The 15,628-nt window shown below is 32.3% G+C and overlaps 1 pseudogene; it reads left to right on the top strand.

The window, feature by feature from the left end:
- The first annotated feature begins 1,192 nt into the window (after positions 1 to 1,192).
- LOC128191339 (uncharacterized) lies at positions 1,193 to 14,806 on the top strand (annotated as a pseudogene).
- The last annotated feature ends 822 nt before the right edge of the window (positions 14,807 to 15,628 follow it).

The raw sequence follows: 15,628 nt of genomic DNA on the forward strand, positions 1-15,628 counted from the left end.
GTTTAATACGGGAAGCCCCATGTATTTAGGTACCAATCATTGCAGAAAGTAAAATTGTGCGCTAACGCGGATTACAATGTATGTATTTCTTCTGCAATGCAACTACCTTCATACCCGCGCGTATTTTGATTTTTTTTTTCGGAGAGTCTGAACATATTAAAACAAAATCAAAATAGCAATGACCTAACTAAAACAGAATAGCATTATAAAAGACAAGAACAGAACACAAACTGGCGACTTTAGTCGTGGCTTATTTATTAAAATTAAAACTGACATGACACCCAGTTAGTAAGCAGGCATATGGCTGCATAGTGCATAAATCAATCATCATATCAACATCAATTAACTTGTTCAGTCAATCAATCAATGAAAATAAATCAATCATCAGCAATAAAATTGTTCAATCAATTGCAATCAATCAATCACAATTTTTTTTTATCATTTTCAATTAAGTCAATAAAAATCATTTGATCAAATTGTGGATAAATAACGCTTTGTTTAATGCATTTTCATATCTATGTTAGGTGGAACCTGTGTGCAATTTCGGTTTGAATAGCATAACTTAAAAATACAGACGAAGATACAAAAACAGACATAAAAGTTACTCGGATTAGCTATAAAGCATACGGGCTTCTGATTCTGATTACTTGTTTTTTGGTCAACTTAACATGTTATTCATGATCACTGATTCGAGTTCTTTTTAAACGGAATAGCGATTAATGTTGTTGAATTTCTTTTTCAGTATCTCTACAATTTTTACGGTTCCGATCAGATGTGACTCTGTCAGTAATAAGGCCCCACGGCCGACTCGACGATAAATTGTACGTTCTCGGAACAACACAAAATATTTTGATGTGATCTACGTTTTACTTTATTGGCTCACAGCCTCTGGAACCCACTCTCCTAGCAGTGAGCAGCCACCGCGCCCTCTACTCAGTCATCTAGGCAAGACAGTCTTGCTTCGATGACAAACGGAACGCAGAACTCTGGTCGCTTACTACACGGTCGTTTGAGATACAGATGGAATTCAGTTAACCTACAATTTAAGAGGAACAGTTCAATACACTCTGGAGCCAAGGTGGAGATCCAATACAGTGAATTTCCCTGTGTTTGATGTATAACTATATAGTATGTTTGCGCTTATTATAGGTATATATATCAATACAATGTGTATCATTTTCGTATTGCCTTGATGACCAAATGTTCAGGGCGGTGGCTGCTCAAGCTGGGAGAGTGGGTTTCAGAGGTCGTGAGCTCAAACAGCGGCCGGGGCGGAGGTAGAGCTCCAATATAGTGAATTTCCTTGTGCTTTATAAATATATAATATGTAAATAAATAAATGAACGTAACAGAATTTTGCGTTTTATTGCATTTAAAAATGGGTCTTATATGCCACCACATTTCACTTACATTCTTCAAAATTGCGGTCTCTCCATAACATCACTATATAACAGGAAAATGCTACACTCAGGATATGATAGTCGGTAGGTAATAATTTCAGCAAGCGACAGCATTCCTCTTCCCGACAGCAATTGATGTTCTGTGTGGAATCTTTTAACAGGGAAGCAAGAAAAGGTCCTGGAAAATTAAGAATAAAAGCTACCTCTCAAACGCAGTTTTCATACTTTGAAATATTACAAAAAGATGGGTTTGAAATAGTAATGTATTTCTATGGAGAGGTCCCAAGTAATAATAGATCGACGGTTTGACACCTTGTTTATCCCATGCTTTTTCCGAGAATATTCAAGGTTTAAACAAGGGGCTCCTAACTAGATTTACGTAACTAGCCAGTGTGAACCAATGGTATCAAAAATAGGGCTCCCAAAGGGGATATTTTATAAGTAACCGGAGCGATCCAAAAGTGTTTACAACATGGCAAGAATTTCAGATGTTACAAAGAAACATTTTTATAAAATGCATTGATATGGGAGGTCACAACTTAGACGTAAGATTTTTCGCAGTGAAAAGTGAATCTAAACAATATACAGTACTGTACAAAGGTAATGTCGGTGTGGTTCGTTCACCACACTCTCTTTTTGTCATGAAAAAACAATGACGTCTTGACACAAGTCACATGTGAAAGTAATCATTCATGCCTATTGAGATATGTGAACGACAAAGCCATTCGTTAATTATACAATCCGTATATTATCAATAAAGGATTAGAACCATAAAAAATTAAATTCACTCTCAATGATACCAGTGCTAAATTAAGAATTTTTCTTAATTTCTCCTACCGGAAAAAACAAATACCTCTAGGAGTTTAATTTTCGATAGGATTTGAACAATACTCCCATAGGGTTTTATAATCCGATTGGAAAACTACCTGTATGAAACATATTCCTGCAAGAAATACTTTTCTCGTATAGGATTTTCAATTCCTAGAGGATTTTAAAAAAATCCCAAAGGATTTTGAATAATACCTGCAGAAAAATTATTTATCCTACGAGAATCATTATTTTCATAAGGGATATTAATTTCTAAAGGTTAACATATCACCTGTCAGGTAAAACACATTAAAAACAAAGGTGGTTATATTCTCTCTAGACGATGGTCTATCATTTTGTGTGAAAGGATCTTTCCGAAACTACATTTTAAGCGGGTGCAAAAATGCCACCTTGGCACTAGACTTATTATCCGGCACATTGTGCCAACTCATTGAAACTATGCTTAATCTTAGGTTTGTTTTTTCCTTGGGCATGGCAACTCTATTTTTTTTTAATTTTTATCGTTTACATTGCTTTAGTAATACAATTTTGATGATCTATCAAAATTTGATTTCCAGTTATAGAATTATAAGCAAGATACAGACCTGATAATTCTTTGCTATGTAAACAAGGTTTGAGACATGTCTTTGTCTTTGTCATGTCTTTGGTTTACTATACCGGAACAAGTTCTTTTCCCAGCTTATTTTTACATCTGTTGAAATAATTGGTTTTGATCACAGATAAACATAGATGAACAGTTCCTAGTGTTTGTCAAATTTATTGTGGTCTCAACTTGGACTTTCAAAATGGAAACAAAAACATGACAAGAGCTTTGTTTACGTAACAAAGAATTGTGAGCTCTCTATCTTGTTTATAACTGGACGACTGACATTCAAATTTTTGCTAACTTCTTGTAGTAGAAATGCCCCACTGAGGCACTGTTAATATTAAAAAAGGAAAAAAAAGAAGAAAGAAATACAGTGGTTTGTTCGTCTTGTGTCACGTGATTCTCGTAGCCAATCATAGCACAGTTTAGGCAATGATTACTTAGAGATATGTTATAACAGTTTGCTTATATATATTCTGTCCGGATATGTTTATAAATTGGCCATGGTTTTTCATGTATTTAGTCAATACATCTGTTTTCATTGAGTGTCTTAAGCTGTTTGGGGGAAATAGATTGTAGCCAGGATGAAAATGACAATGACCAAAAGAGATCCACGTATGATTAAGCATTTCTTTTTGATGATTCTTAAAACAAAATTAATGTATAAATGTTTTAAAATATGTATTTTTTCTTTTGTATTTTAGGGATGAATGTATTATTAGTTATCATATGGTTCTAGGAAACTGTAAAGGTTAGAAAATGAAACAGAAAATTACTTTGGAAACGAAAGGCAATATATGACAATGTTAATATATTAATCCTTAGCATTTTTTATATTTAGCGTGTCCTTCAGGATATTTTGGGAAAAACTGTTTGTTTACTTGCCCTTACCCATTCTTTGGACGGTTGTACACGCAAAAATGCAACTGTTGCCAGTCAGACTGTGATTTCATCAAAGGTTGTCAAAGACATGGTAAGGATATCTTTATTATTAACGTTAAATATAGCATTATCATAGCCAAAACAAGAATAATCACCATCCAAATACTTTAAACGAAATATATAATTAATTGGATGTGTCATAGATATCATTAAGACAATGACTGGGATAAATTTATCATATAACGTTTTTTTTTAAATTCCATACCCTTTAAATTTAAAGAAACCTAAATATTTTAGACTTTACAATATTCCTAAACGAACCCAATTATCTCTTGATGAATAGTGACATACACTGATAGACATGGTAATGTAGAGTATATCGTATCACTGTTAAGACCAAGCCTTTTAATTGAGCACATTCTAAAATGCTTTTAATCTTTAAACTCGCCTTTTTTTAAATCAAATATTTTATAATCAATTAAGTATTTGTATAAAGTAGCGATTTTTATTTCTAATTTTTCAAGCTATACATTCCTAAATGAAAGAATTCTTGATGAGAAAAAATTCAAATTATTTTATACCATACATTTTTATCATTGATATATCTGCTTTCATATTATTTGATTGATAGAATGTCAAAACCAACAATTTAATTTTGTTATTACTGCCACCCAGAAAGTCAAAAAATTACAACATAGCACTACTACATGTATTACATGTATTGTAATTTTAGTGTTCTCCCCATAAATAATAATTTCATTTAGACAAGCCCTTTCAAATACGGCATTTATTTACATATCGGGTAAGATAAGACTACGAATGAACGATCTCATGCAAATGAACTTATTAAAAGGCATTAAAATCGTCAATGTGGTTTACAATAAGTTTTCCCTTTGTAGTTATAAAATTATGCAATTTTGGTGAGTTTGATTTTGGAAATGTTTTAAGTTATTCATTTGACTGATGGTATAAAATAGATCAGAAATATGTCACAAAAGGGTGACTTAGGAATAAAGAAGTTAAGACTTAGGGTTCTACACCGTGGATGGTCTGTCCTGTCCTCAATATAAAATAGCGAGCGTCACGCTTTAAGAAAGGAAAAAATTTGATTAACGCCTTAAAATGGACCAACAATTTCTAAATATGATTCCATAATAACGTTATCAATACCATGTATATTATACTTAAAAAACAAAATGCTTTCATACACTATCATTTGATTACACGTTATAACCTGGAAATTTTTTAGAATGATTTTAAACGCCAAATTGAATAAGTATGACTGACTTTGGTATCATCGTCTGAAAATATTATTATGATCGATGTTTTGACCTAAAAATTGCGTAATGTGAAATAGGACTACAAAACACAGATTGTCGATTGTCTTTTTATGTACAGGTATATCAGACTGAGGTCAGTGTTGCATTCCTCATTCTAGTAACGAAGCAAAACAGTATCATTTTTGGTTTGTAGTCTTTTGATAAAAAAAATCCACTTTCTTGCCATTTTTCTGAAATAAGTTATTGTAAATATGTACTTTACAATTCATTAAATGTCATATTCTTTGGTAGCTATTTTGCCCAATATAGTAAAAAAGTTTTGTTCATACCCTATGTTTTATTTTGTCTTCAAACAATTTGGTATGCGCAGAAAATTCACTAGTAATTATGCCACGACAAATCAAAACAAAAAAAAGTAGCTGTTAGCGAACTATTGGCTCAAAAAACCCCTGTCCGTATGAAAATCCTCTGTCTTCCCCTGTCACCCCCTGTGTTTTCACTGTCATGATCTCTTGTACATCCCCTGTGTGCCACTGTCAAAGTCCCTGTATATATTACCCTGTCATCCCCTGTTCGCCCCTGTACACAACCCCTGTGTGCCACTGTAAGCCCCAGTCACCCCCTGTACGCCCCCGTCATCCCCTTTAAGCCACTGTATACCCCTGTGCATGCCCCTAAAAACCCCTGTAGGGCTTTTGACTGTGTTTTTTTTTAAATATTTTTTTCTAATTCAACTATTGAAATCACATGTGTTATATTTTGAGCTATAAGTCAATATTTGCACTCAACAGCGCCGAATCACCGGACACACTGTTATCGTAATTTTGGAAATCACATGATTTAGTTGATAATTTATGGATACTTCAATAATCATGCTAACAAATAAAAATTTGAGATTCACCAGGTGGTAAATCTCAGGTGAGGGCCAGGATTATTTTTGATATTAGGTGTGAAAGCCCTCAGGGCATGTAGTCCTTTAGAGCTCGGGAACATCGCTACTAAAAATACAACTTAGAGTGAATTATTTGTTCTTTTTAAATTGTCTACAGATATATGTACACTTTACTTATGAATATCTTAAGCTTATGAATCATACGATTCTTAGTACTAAACAACACAGTAGAAACTAAGATCAAGCGCAGTAATTTTGTATATATCTAAACATATAGGAGCGCACTTAAACCAAATCAGTTAGAATGTAGAATTTGTAATCAGCCATGTAACGATAGAGTACACTTCTTTTTTTTTAACCAAGTTCTTGGTAATACCTTTATTTATTTCTCGTGAATAGCAAAATAAAGCTTCAATAGCTTACATGAGTTTGCCTAAGAAAATTATTATAGCATGTTTGTTTAATATGTTTCTGACCGGCTTTTTGGACTCTTGAATTCAATTTAAACTGATGATTTATTCTCATCATTTTCATTTATTTCTAAAATCTAACTTTCATTTCTCCTTTTACCGCAAAGTGGAAGATATAAAAGATATTTTAATTAATTGCCAGTAAACAGAAATCTGCCGGCAAGGTCAGAACATGTAAATGTTTTTTCGATAGATGTAGGAGGTTATATAGATATTAAGAAATTTAAAAAAAAAACCTAATTAGTCATGAAAGAGAGAGAGAGAGAGAGAGAGAAAGAGAGAGAGAGAGCATTGATTTTGAATAAAATTGATAATTATATAGTTTAATACCCGGGAATTAATTTGCTAATAAGTAAGCAAGCAATCCTAATTTCATTACCTATTCTTTATCATTCTGCGGTCCTGGTCAGAACATACACAACATACATGCAAATGTAGAACTAGTGTTTTCTATATATGTAGCCTAAGGAGTTTATAAAGGTACAGAGAAAGAGAGAGAGAGAGAGAGAGAGAGAGAGAGAGAGAGAGATTGCATTTTTTTTTAAATTAAAAGTTACTAATATTTTACCCGGGAATTAACTTCCTAATAAGTAAACATGCAACCCTAAATAATTTTCATAACCAATTCTCTATACTTATTTATATTAACTTAGAGCTCTCATATTAATTTTAGATTCATCAATGTATTATTCTACACCGGATCAATTGATCAAAAAACTTGAAGACACGCGATTAACAACTAGCTGCTTGAAGCTACAGTTTTCAAAAGAGCGGACGTTGACATTTTTTTTCACTCGGTCAGTGATTATAATATAATAGGTACTTTACACAGCCCTTCTTGACAATTTGCAGTTCACGGTAGCGAGATAGGGAAAAAAAAGATGATAGACACACGTGTACATGTATATATATATATACACACTTCCTAAGATCTGTATGGTCGGTCAGTGATTATATAATAGTTATAATACTAGTATACTGTTTACAGCTCTCCTTGACAATTTGCAGTGCACGGTAGCGAGATTGGGAACAATGAGGTGACATACACATGTGTACTTGTATATATACACATGTTCTCAGGTCTGAATGCTCGGTAGTGCTATACGATAATGCAATATGTTATGACCTTTTCCTAGTCGTTCAAGTAAAAAAAAAAATGAAAATTTCGATTTTTCAGTTCTGAAAATTTTAACAAGAAAAGATTGAAGAGCTTTATATTTAGAGCATTATTTGGCACAGTGATATGAATTAAAACTGTATTTATTGCTCTTTAATATTTTTCATTTTTCAAATCAAATTAAATTTAAATAAATGTATGACATTTTTCTATTCCGAAATCCGGAACATTAAGATGATGCATGCATGCGGGAATATACATTACCCCGTTACTGGCATTTGTATACAGTCATGCATTAAATAATTCAATAACCGTATCATATGCTTTATATGTATGAGGACAATTCTATACATGTACAATAGTGCATATAAATAACTAAACTAGAAAATGCACACTAGTGTCAATGGACTGGTCTAATCACCCCTTCTGAAAATTAATCAACTCTCTCTCTCTCTCTCTTTCTCTCTCTCTCTCTCTCATTATTTATCAATAAAATGCTGACAGCAAATATCAGCGATTTACATGAACTTCATAAAGACTATTTGATTCTATGCATCATTATACTGAGGAAAATAGTCAACATATAGGTGATTATATCATCATTTCGATCGATGTGTGGTTATCTGCACGTGCTGATCATGATGTGTTGTTATGCGCTTTAGCTCAGGCAGGTTTCATAGCACAGAACATTGCAGATTTAATGCACTCCTCCATTTATTTTTATTTCATTTTTTTTTACAGATTTAAGAACACGGTCATTTGTTTAAATGCTTGTAATAAAATAAGCGGTTATTTGTAAACAAGTTTATCTTGATTTGTGTCAATGTTGAGTCAAAATTGTTCATGTTTGTAATTATATTGCCCTCTATGAAATGCAAAGAAAAACAAGTATCATGAATGCTAAATATAAATTTGTAAAAATCCGAAATAATTAAAAGCTATTTATTTACTTAGCGAGAAGTCAAAGACCGTACAGGCGATGTCAGGGGCATGCACAGGGGTATACAGAGGCTTACAGGGGATGACGGGGGCGTACAGGGGGTGACAGGGGCTTACAGTGGCACACAAGGGGATGTGTACAGGGGCGCACAGGGGATGACAGGGTATACAGGGGCCCTGTACAGTGGCATACAGGGGATGTACAAGGGATGACAGTGAAAACACAGGGAGTGACAGGGGAAGACAGAGGATTTTCATACGGACAGGGGTTTTTAGAGCCAGTAGTGGATCGAAGGTATGATGGGATTTTAAAAGATGCAGAAAACAAGTTTTTGAAAAATATATGTAAGTTGCAAATGCTCATGATGTTTTCAAGTCTAAATATAAGGTTTAAAAAGGAAGATATATGTTAAAAGACTTTGCAAATACCCCAACTGTTTATGTTATCTGCATTTTTTGTTATTCTTACATATGAACATTTCTGTTGAAAAATATTACTAACTACGGTAATGTATATTAGCCAAATCCTAGGCAAACAATTCAGTTTTGTACTCAAACTCAATGCGTTATAGTTTTTTATTATGCCCTCTTAACATGCGTATAATTTTCGGTTTTACATATCACTTTTTAATATTCTTTTAAAGAATCCTAACTATTCCACAATATATTCCGCTATATAAGTATTTTTTCTTTGTCAAAGTTTTCCTTTATAAAACAATTTGCACGCACTAAGTCTTGAACTTCGTGTTGCCTAGTACCTATGGCAAAATGAGACATATATTTTAATATAGCTATGTAAAGACCAAGACAAATCATTTAAGCCTGATCTAACATCCAAGCAATACAAACAGTCTATTGATTACAAAAGCCGATCCAAATACTAGTATTCTAATGCTTTAAAAAATATCCGCGTTTCATTTGTTCGGATGGTCCCATACTCGGTTCATGAATAATTTAAAAAAACACATATATCTCATCTCAAAACCATTTTAAAATTATTTCAAAGCACTTTATTGATAAACTACACATATTTGATTTGAAAGTGTTTCCGTATTTTGTAATCAAAATAATGAACGTGGAAAGAATTTTTTGTAAAACACAGCCTGGGAAAATCAAACGTGTATTAGGACGTATTTGTTATAATAATAAATATATTTCATGCAGAATGATGTTAATTTGTCCAAAATTTAGTGCCATCCTTCATTCGTGGCTTTATATAATCGTTTTATTAGAATTTATATTATTTCTTTGTTCATTCTACTAAGTTAACAATTATTTTTTCAATGAACCGTGTTAAAACTGAAACTTTCTCATCTTTTTATATCTGCTAAGCGAACTTTACATATAATTCTCGGGCATTTTATACTAAGGCTCTAATTTTGCAAAAGAAATGGCAAAGAGTAATCGAGTACATCCATAGCTTGAAATTAAACTGAAGTGTAAGGAACTTTACTGGCTTCTACCGGGTAACAGGAAAGGTCTTGCTACAGATTGCAATATGTTAGAATGTTGATTGATAATTTTTGGTCAATTGGAAGCTTCCAGGTTTAATATGAATGGATTTCGATAAGTATTTCTTCGCATTATGTTTGGAAGGAGCATTTCTTATCCCGAACATGACATTGTAACACTTTTACTGAAGAGGTATCGAGATCAAAAGCTGCGAAAGAGGTTCCATTATTTTACTAATAAGGAAGTGTGACTTCTGCGTAACTGAAACAAACGATATTGATGGTTTGCACTCTTTCTGGATCTTAAAGCTGAACACTTCCCATAAATAGGCACCGTCATACAGGTTAATAAGTCCATCGATCTAGTAACATTCGACTGCACACGACTGACGTGTTTAATTTCTGTCGTGGTCTTAGATTTTGTGCACAATTTCTTGCATTATGTGCATCATTATAATTATTATTATATTATAATTATTGAAATTATAAAGATACAATAAAGAAAGTATTTATTTCTAAAATTTCATTATTTAAGCATGTTCTGGGGGATTCTTTTGCAGTAATTGTTAAGTTCCACGTCAATATCCGACATTTAGACAGTTATTATTGTTTTATAAAAAAAATAAGAGTATTAGCGCGGTAGATAATATGGTAGTTTTTATTACTAAATATTGTAATCGGACAGATTGATAAGAAACGGAGAAGAGTTATGCGGTTTCCGTAATATACAAATTAAAAAATATATAACGTACTTGTATGTTTCATTTTTTTTAAAAATGGTATAGATCACAAAGTTAACATAAATGAGTTGTTCTGAAATTACAAATAGAATTAAACCTGTGTCAGTATAATAACATATCTTTTTAGTCCGAAATATCTGACGTTCAGCTGGCCTTTGTAACGATTTTGAGAGTTTACTTCCGACTTTAAATATTTGCGCGCTAAAGTTATCATGTAATTGAAAACTGACAATGGATCCTTGATAAAACAATAAACAAAATCAGCTTGGATTGAAGGAAAGATAAATTCATATTGTCTGGAATATATACTAGGGGAACTAAATTGACGAAACGGGGGGTTAGGGGTGGGGGAGGGGTTAGGTTGTATACTATGCCTCATTTTTTCAATCAACATGGCGATTTCATGCATCTTAAATAGGGTGTACTTTGCGTATGTGCGCCTTACAAAATTCGTTTTGAGAAACAGTGTGTGATGTTTATTCGTATAAATTGTAATGATCCTTTCTGAAAAAAATCGTTTTTTAACCATTGATGACTTAATTAAAGAATCGGAGGGTGGAATGTACAGCAGGACTTAGATCGCTATAATATCACGTTCAAATATAGTGTACGAGTCCAATATAAAAGCAATCACATTTTAAAGAGAGAATAATCTGGAACATGTAGTTGGTGCATCTCTTTTTACAAAAAAAAACTTGTTACGAAAATTCTTTGCTTGAAAATGAAAGAATGGTCTTTGATACTATGATTCTATCTTAATTACGTACAGTACCTCATTGGGTTTTTTTTTCAAGCTTACAATTATTTTATACCCTCCTGGAATATGAAGTAATGCATAAATTCAATAGCAAAATTAATAATGTATTATATGCACTCTTATCAGAGAAAAAGACGTATACCAACGAAAATCTGCACGTTCCGCTAATGAATTTATGAACAGTAGAGAAAATCAAAATTTATTTCTTATACACTAACTGATACATGCTTTCAAAGGAATAATTAAGCTAAGTCAGACAACCTTTTTGAAATACCATTTCTTGTTAACATTATCATCCGGGCTAAGTTCATATCGTTTGCAATGCAAAATGTCCGTGGACGCATTATTTAGGCATAGTCTAAAACTGACAAGCTACAATGGCGGTTCAAAAGAGAAGTCTTTGAATTTTTTCATATCATTAAATAAACATCGTCTGGAACCGGATGTATTGTTGCATTTCATCTTTTGAACATTGGAAATTAAATATTTGGCATGTAATGAATTATATGAAACAATCAGCATTGTAAAGTGAATGTTTACGCCTAATCATTCAATACGCGTTCACAGAAACTATGTCCAACAAAGATGCACCATATATTGTTCTATTACCTTCTTGAGGTATTTTTAAAATAAAACCACCATTTACTTATAAAAGGAAAATTCAAGCATGGATATTATCTCTTTGTGCTATGCTTACTTTGGTTTTATTTTAAAGAATTTTAGAGTCTTAAATTTTAACATTCATCAAAATATCATAAATGGTTTTCTAAGTCTATTGCCATTATTTGTTTTTATTTTAAACATTCATGACCCTATTATTAGTATCTAATAATGGCATTAATTGTTGATGTATTTCATTTTTACCCTTACTTACAATGATATACATGTACAGTTAATGTAATAGGGAAAATGATATGTACAATTTTATCCAGAACTCCCAAGTAGGTTTTTACATAAAATGTCGGACCTTTTTACGGAAATGTTTGACGTATATAGTGTCCTTCTCACAACAAACGATTTTAACGTATAAAAAACTTAATTCATATCTCTAAATTCAGTTATAATCCGATGTTTATCACAATACAATGATGTCTTGTCGCATGATTTGCCGCAACTTAATAATTCTTTCTATAGCTCTTCCTAAGAAGACAACTGTTAAAAGTGACTGTCGCAGCTATACAGAAACTGGCTTTGTGTATGTATCAATTTGTCATTTATCAAAATTTGATTTTTTATTGAATTTTTGAAAAAGTTGTTCAAACTGATTTCCATTTTCTTTCAGACGTCGCTGTTGTACAAACTATCATATGGTTAATGGAAAATGCGAAGGTTAAAAGATATGACAAATCTAGTTTATTTTTTTAAATTATAAAGACACAATAAGAAAGTATTCATTTCTAAATATTTCTCATTTAAGCCTGTCCTTTGGGATATTTTGGTAGTAAGTGTGGAGTGCCATGTCATTATCCAGCATTTGGACAGCTCTGTACGGAAGAATGTAACTGCAGTCAATCAGAATGTAATCATGTTCATGGTTGTAAAAGAGATGGTAATACCTCTTTTTAGTACCGTTAATCAAATCTCCTCGAATTATTTTTTTTATGTAGAATCATAACATTTTATTTACATGTACATGTATTGTATTTATTCTTTGTTTGTTTGTTTTGGGATTTTTTTTTACATAAGACATATCGGATTATCACAAGAACCGATTTTAATATCAATTATACTTAATTCAATTGCCTTTTAACATAGGTACAATTAATTAATGTATAGCTCTTTTCCGTTTTAAGAAAAACTTTTTAAGTTCTAGACCTTTAAGTGGTCATATTAAGTTTATGCAATAATTCTTTTAAAATCGTCTTTATAACCAAGATGCATCTACATGTAGTAGACAAATTGATTGCATTGCTGTAGAGTATCCTATCCAAAACTGTGAAAATATTTAATGATTGCTCATAGCATATATTGTTTTTTAAGGATTAAGATTATGTTGATCATTAGTTTTGATTTTTCCTGTTCTACTGCTTGGCCTAAAGTATTCAAGGTGATTAGTTAGAATGAATATATATTAGTGCCTCTACAAAGATTTTGAAGTTTTAGATCGTTAGGGCAAGGTTTGCCATCAATTTAATGGGACTCATTGTACTGATATTTGTTTGAAAAACAAAATTATTGTCATTGAGGTAATTACCACATGAAACTTGAAGAGCTTTACAATGTCACTGTCCCAATAGTTCGTACCAACATTTAGTCAATGTGTATATAAAAAATGACCTGTAATAAATCCTACAAAACACTTAATAAATACTTTATTCAAAATGATAACGATTTAAAAATTTCCAGTTTCTGCAGATGGGTTTACAGGTCTGAAATGCGAGACCCCTTGTGATGGACTTCTTTTGGTTGTCTCTGCAGCAATTCGTGCGAGTGCCTTCAATAACATTGTCATTACATATATTGATGCAAAGCAATTATGATGGCATCTTTATTTCAAGTGAATGATGTTAATATTTGTTTTTACAAATATATATCTTTCAAAATCGTATTTTTAAGATGGAAGTGTGGGTTCCAGCATGGCAATTTATATGAGAGGGTCGTCCGAATCATCTGAAGCTACGACATCGTATCCCATTGACCCTACCAGTTTTGGAGTAAATACTACAACAAAATCCCCAATGACAAGAAAACATTATGTTGTCACAAACTCTATCTTTAAAAGTAATTTTAGCGAAGAGATTCAAAGGAGCAAAGTAATCATTTCCAGTGTTCCACCAGTAACCTTATTACCGAAATTACTCAGTAACAATACCCTCATTTTAGTGATTGGTGGACTTATAGCATTTTTCCTTTTCATACTTAGTATACAGGCTTGTGTAAAACTGTATGCATGCATACGTCGAAAAACAAAATCAAAACATATTACTGAGAAAACTGATTCAGCTATAGATGAAGAAACATATGAAGATATAAACGAAGCTATGATGACAGCAATAGGAAAAGCCAATGGCCACAAGCAGCAAGGAAATTACTACCAACTGAAGCCTTTAAACAACGATGCAAGTATGCCATATCATAAGATTGATAACACATTAGAACGCCGATCCGCCGAAAATCTCAACATAGAAATGAAAGATGAATTGCACTCTTCTTTAATCAGTAATGATTCGACTGGTAGTAGTAATTCATACCTGAAGCCTGGGACTAGCAAACACGAAATACACAATTTTATTGAAGTTCTTAACACCGCTTCAACAAATGCCGAACTTGTGAAAGACTGTATGGGAATGCCTGAACATAACGCATCATTTTCAAACTATTTAGAGCCAATTTACAGCCAACATTTTGACGGAAACGGGAAAAAGTATCATGACAGTACCTACTTAGATGCGATCAATGAAAAGCCATTAGAAGATATTACGTATTTTGATCTTGTTCATTGCACAACGGGAAATAATCCATGATTATACTTAAGGGTCAACTCATTTCGATAGTTATATTATCTGAGCAACTTCCTTGTTTATTCATTTTTAAAAAGTTATACAACCAAAAACTTGTGTTATTTTATTTTTAATGTACATCAACACGTGAAATGAATATCATTTTTTGTGAAGAAAAACTGCATGTTTAAAAGATATAGGATGTATGACAGACAGACATATATTTTACATAACATTGGTTAAATAATTGGTAGCGTGCTACAAAGAATTTAATTTAGATTATATGCAGTGTGCAGTGATTATTATTTTACAGCTGATGAACATGAAAACATAACACTTTCTGGCCGAACACTTGAAGCCAGTTGCATATTTATCCGTTTGTTCTGATTAAAAATATGATGAGTAGAAAAAATATTTTGCTGGCAGGTATATGTAAACAATTGCCCCTCTTCTTCATCCCTTGGTTAAATAATGGATGAGGGAGACACAATACTTTTCTACAATTTACAACATTTTAAAAGTACAAAACGTTTCACTTAGCTTACAGCGGTTTTAATGTTTTCAATGCTTCAGTAAGGCGTTTTTAATAGGCAACGAAAATGTTAGCGCAATTCGTTGAGCTAAAATTGGTTCGAAGCTTACACTTCTTTGCTATGTAAATAAAGCTTTTGTCTACATTTTTTTTATGTTGAAGTAAAAACTTCCCGTTTTAGACCTAAAATAAATGTTTTAAACGTTAGAAGTTGTTTATTTATGCTTTAAATGAATAAGAAAATAGACAAATCAGCTGCTTGAAAAAGATTATTTACTGGTATATTGAACCTATATATGTAAACAAAAACAGGA

This window comes from Crassostrea angulata, chromosome 7 (genome assembly GCF_025612915.1).
Source record: "Crassostrea angulata isolate pt1a10 chromosome 7, ASM2561291v2, whole genome shotgun sequence".
NCBI lineage: Eukaryota > Metazoa > Mollusca > Bivalvia > Ostreida > Ostreidae > Magallana > Magallana angulata.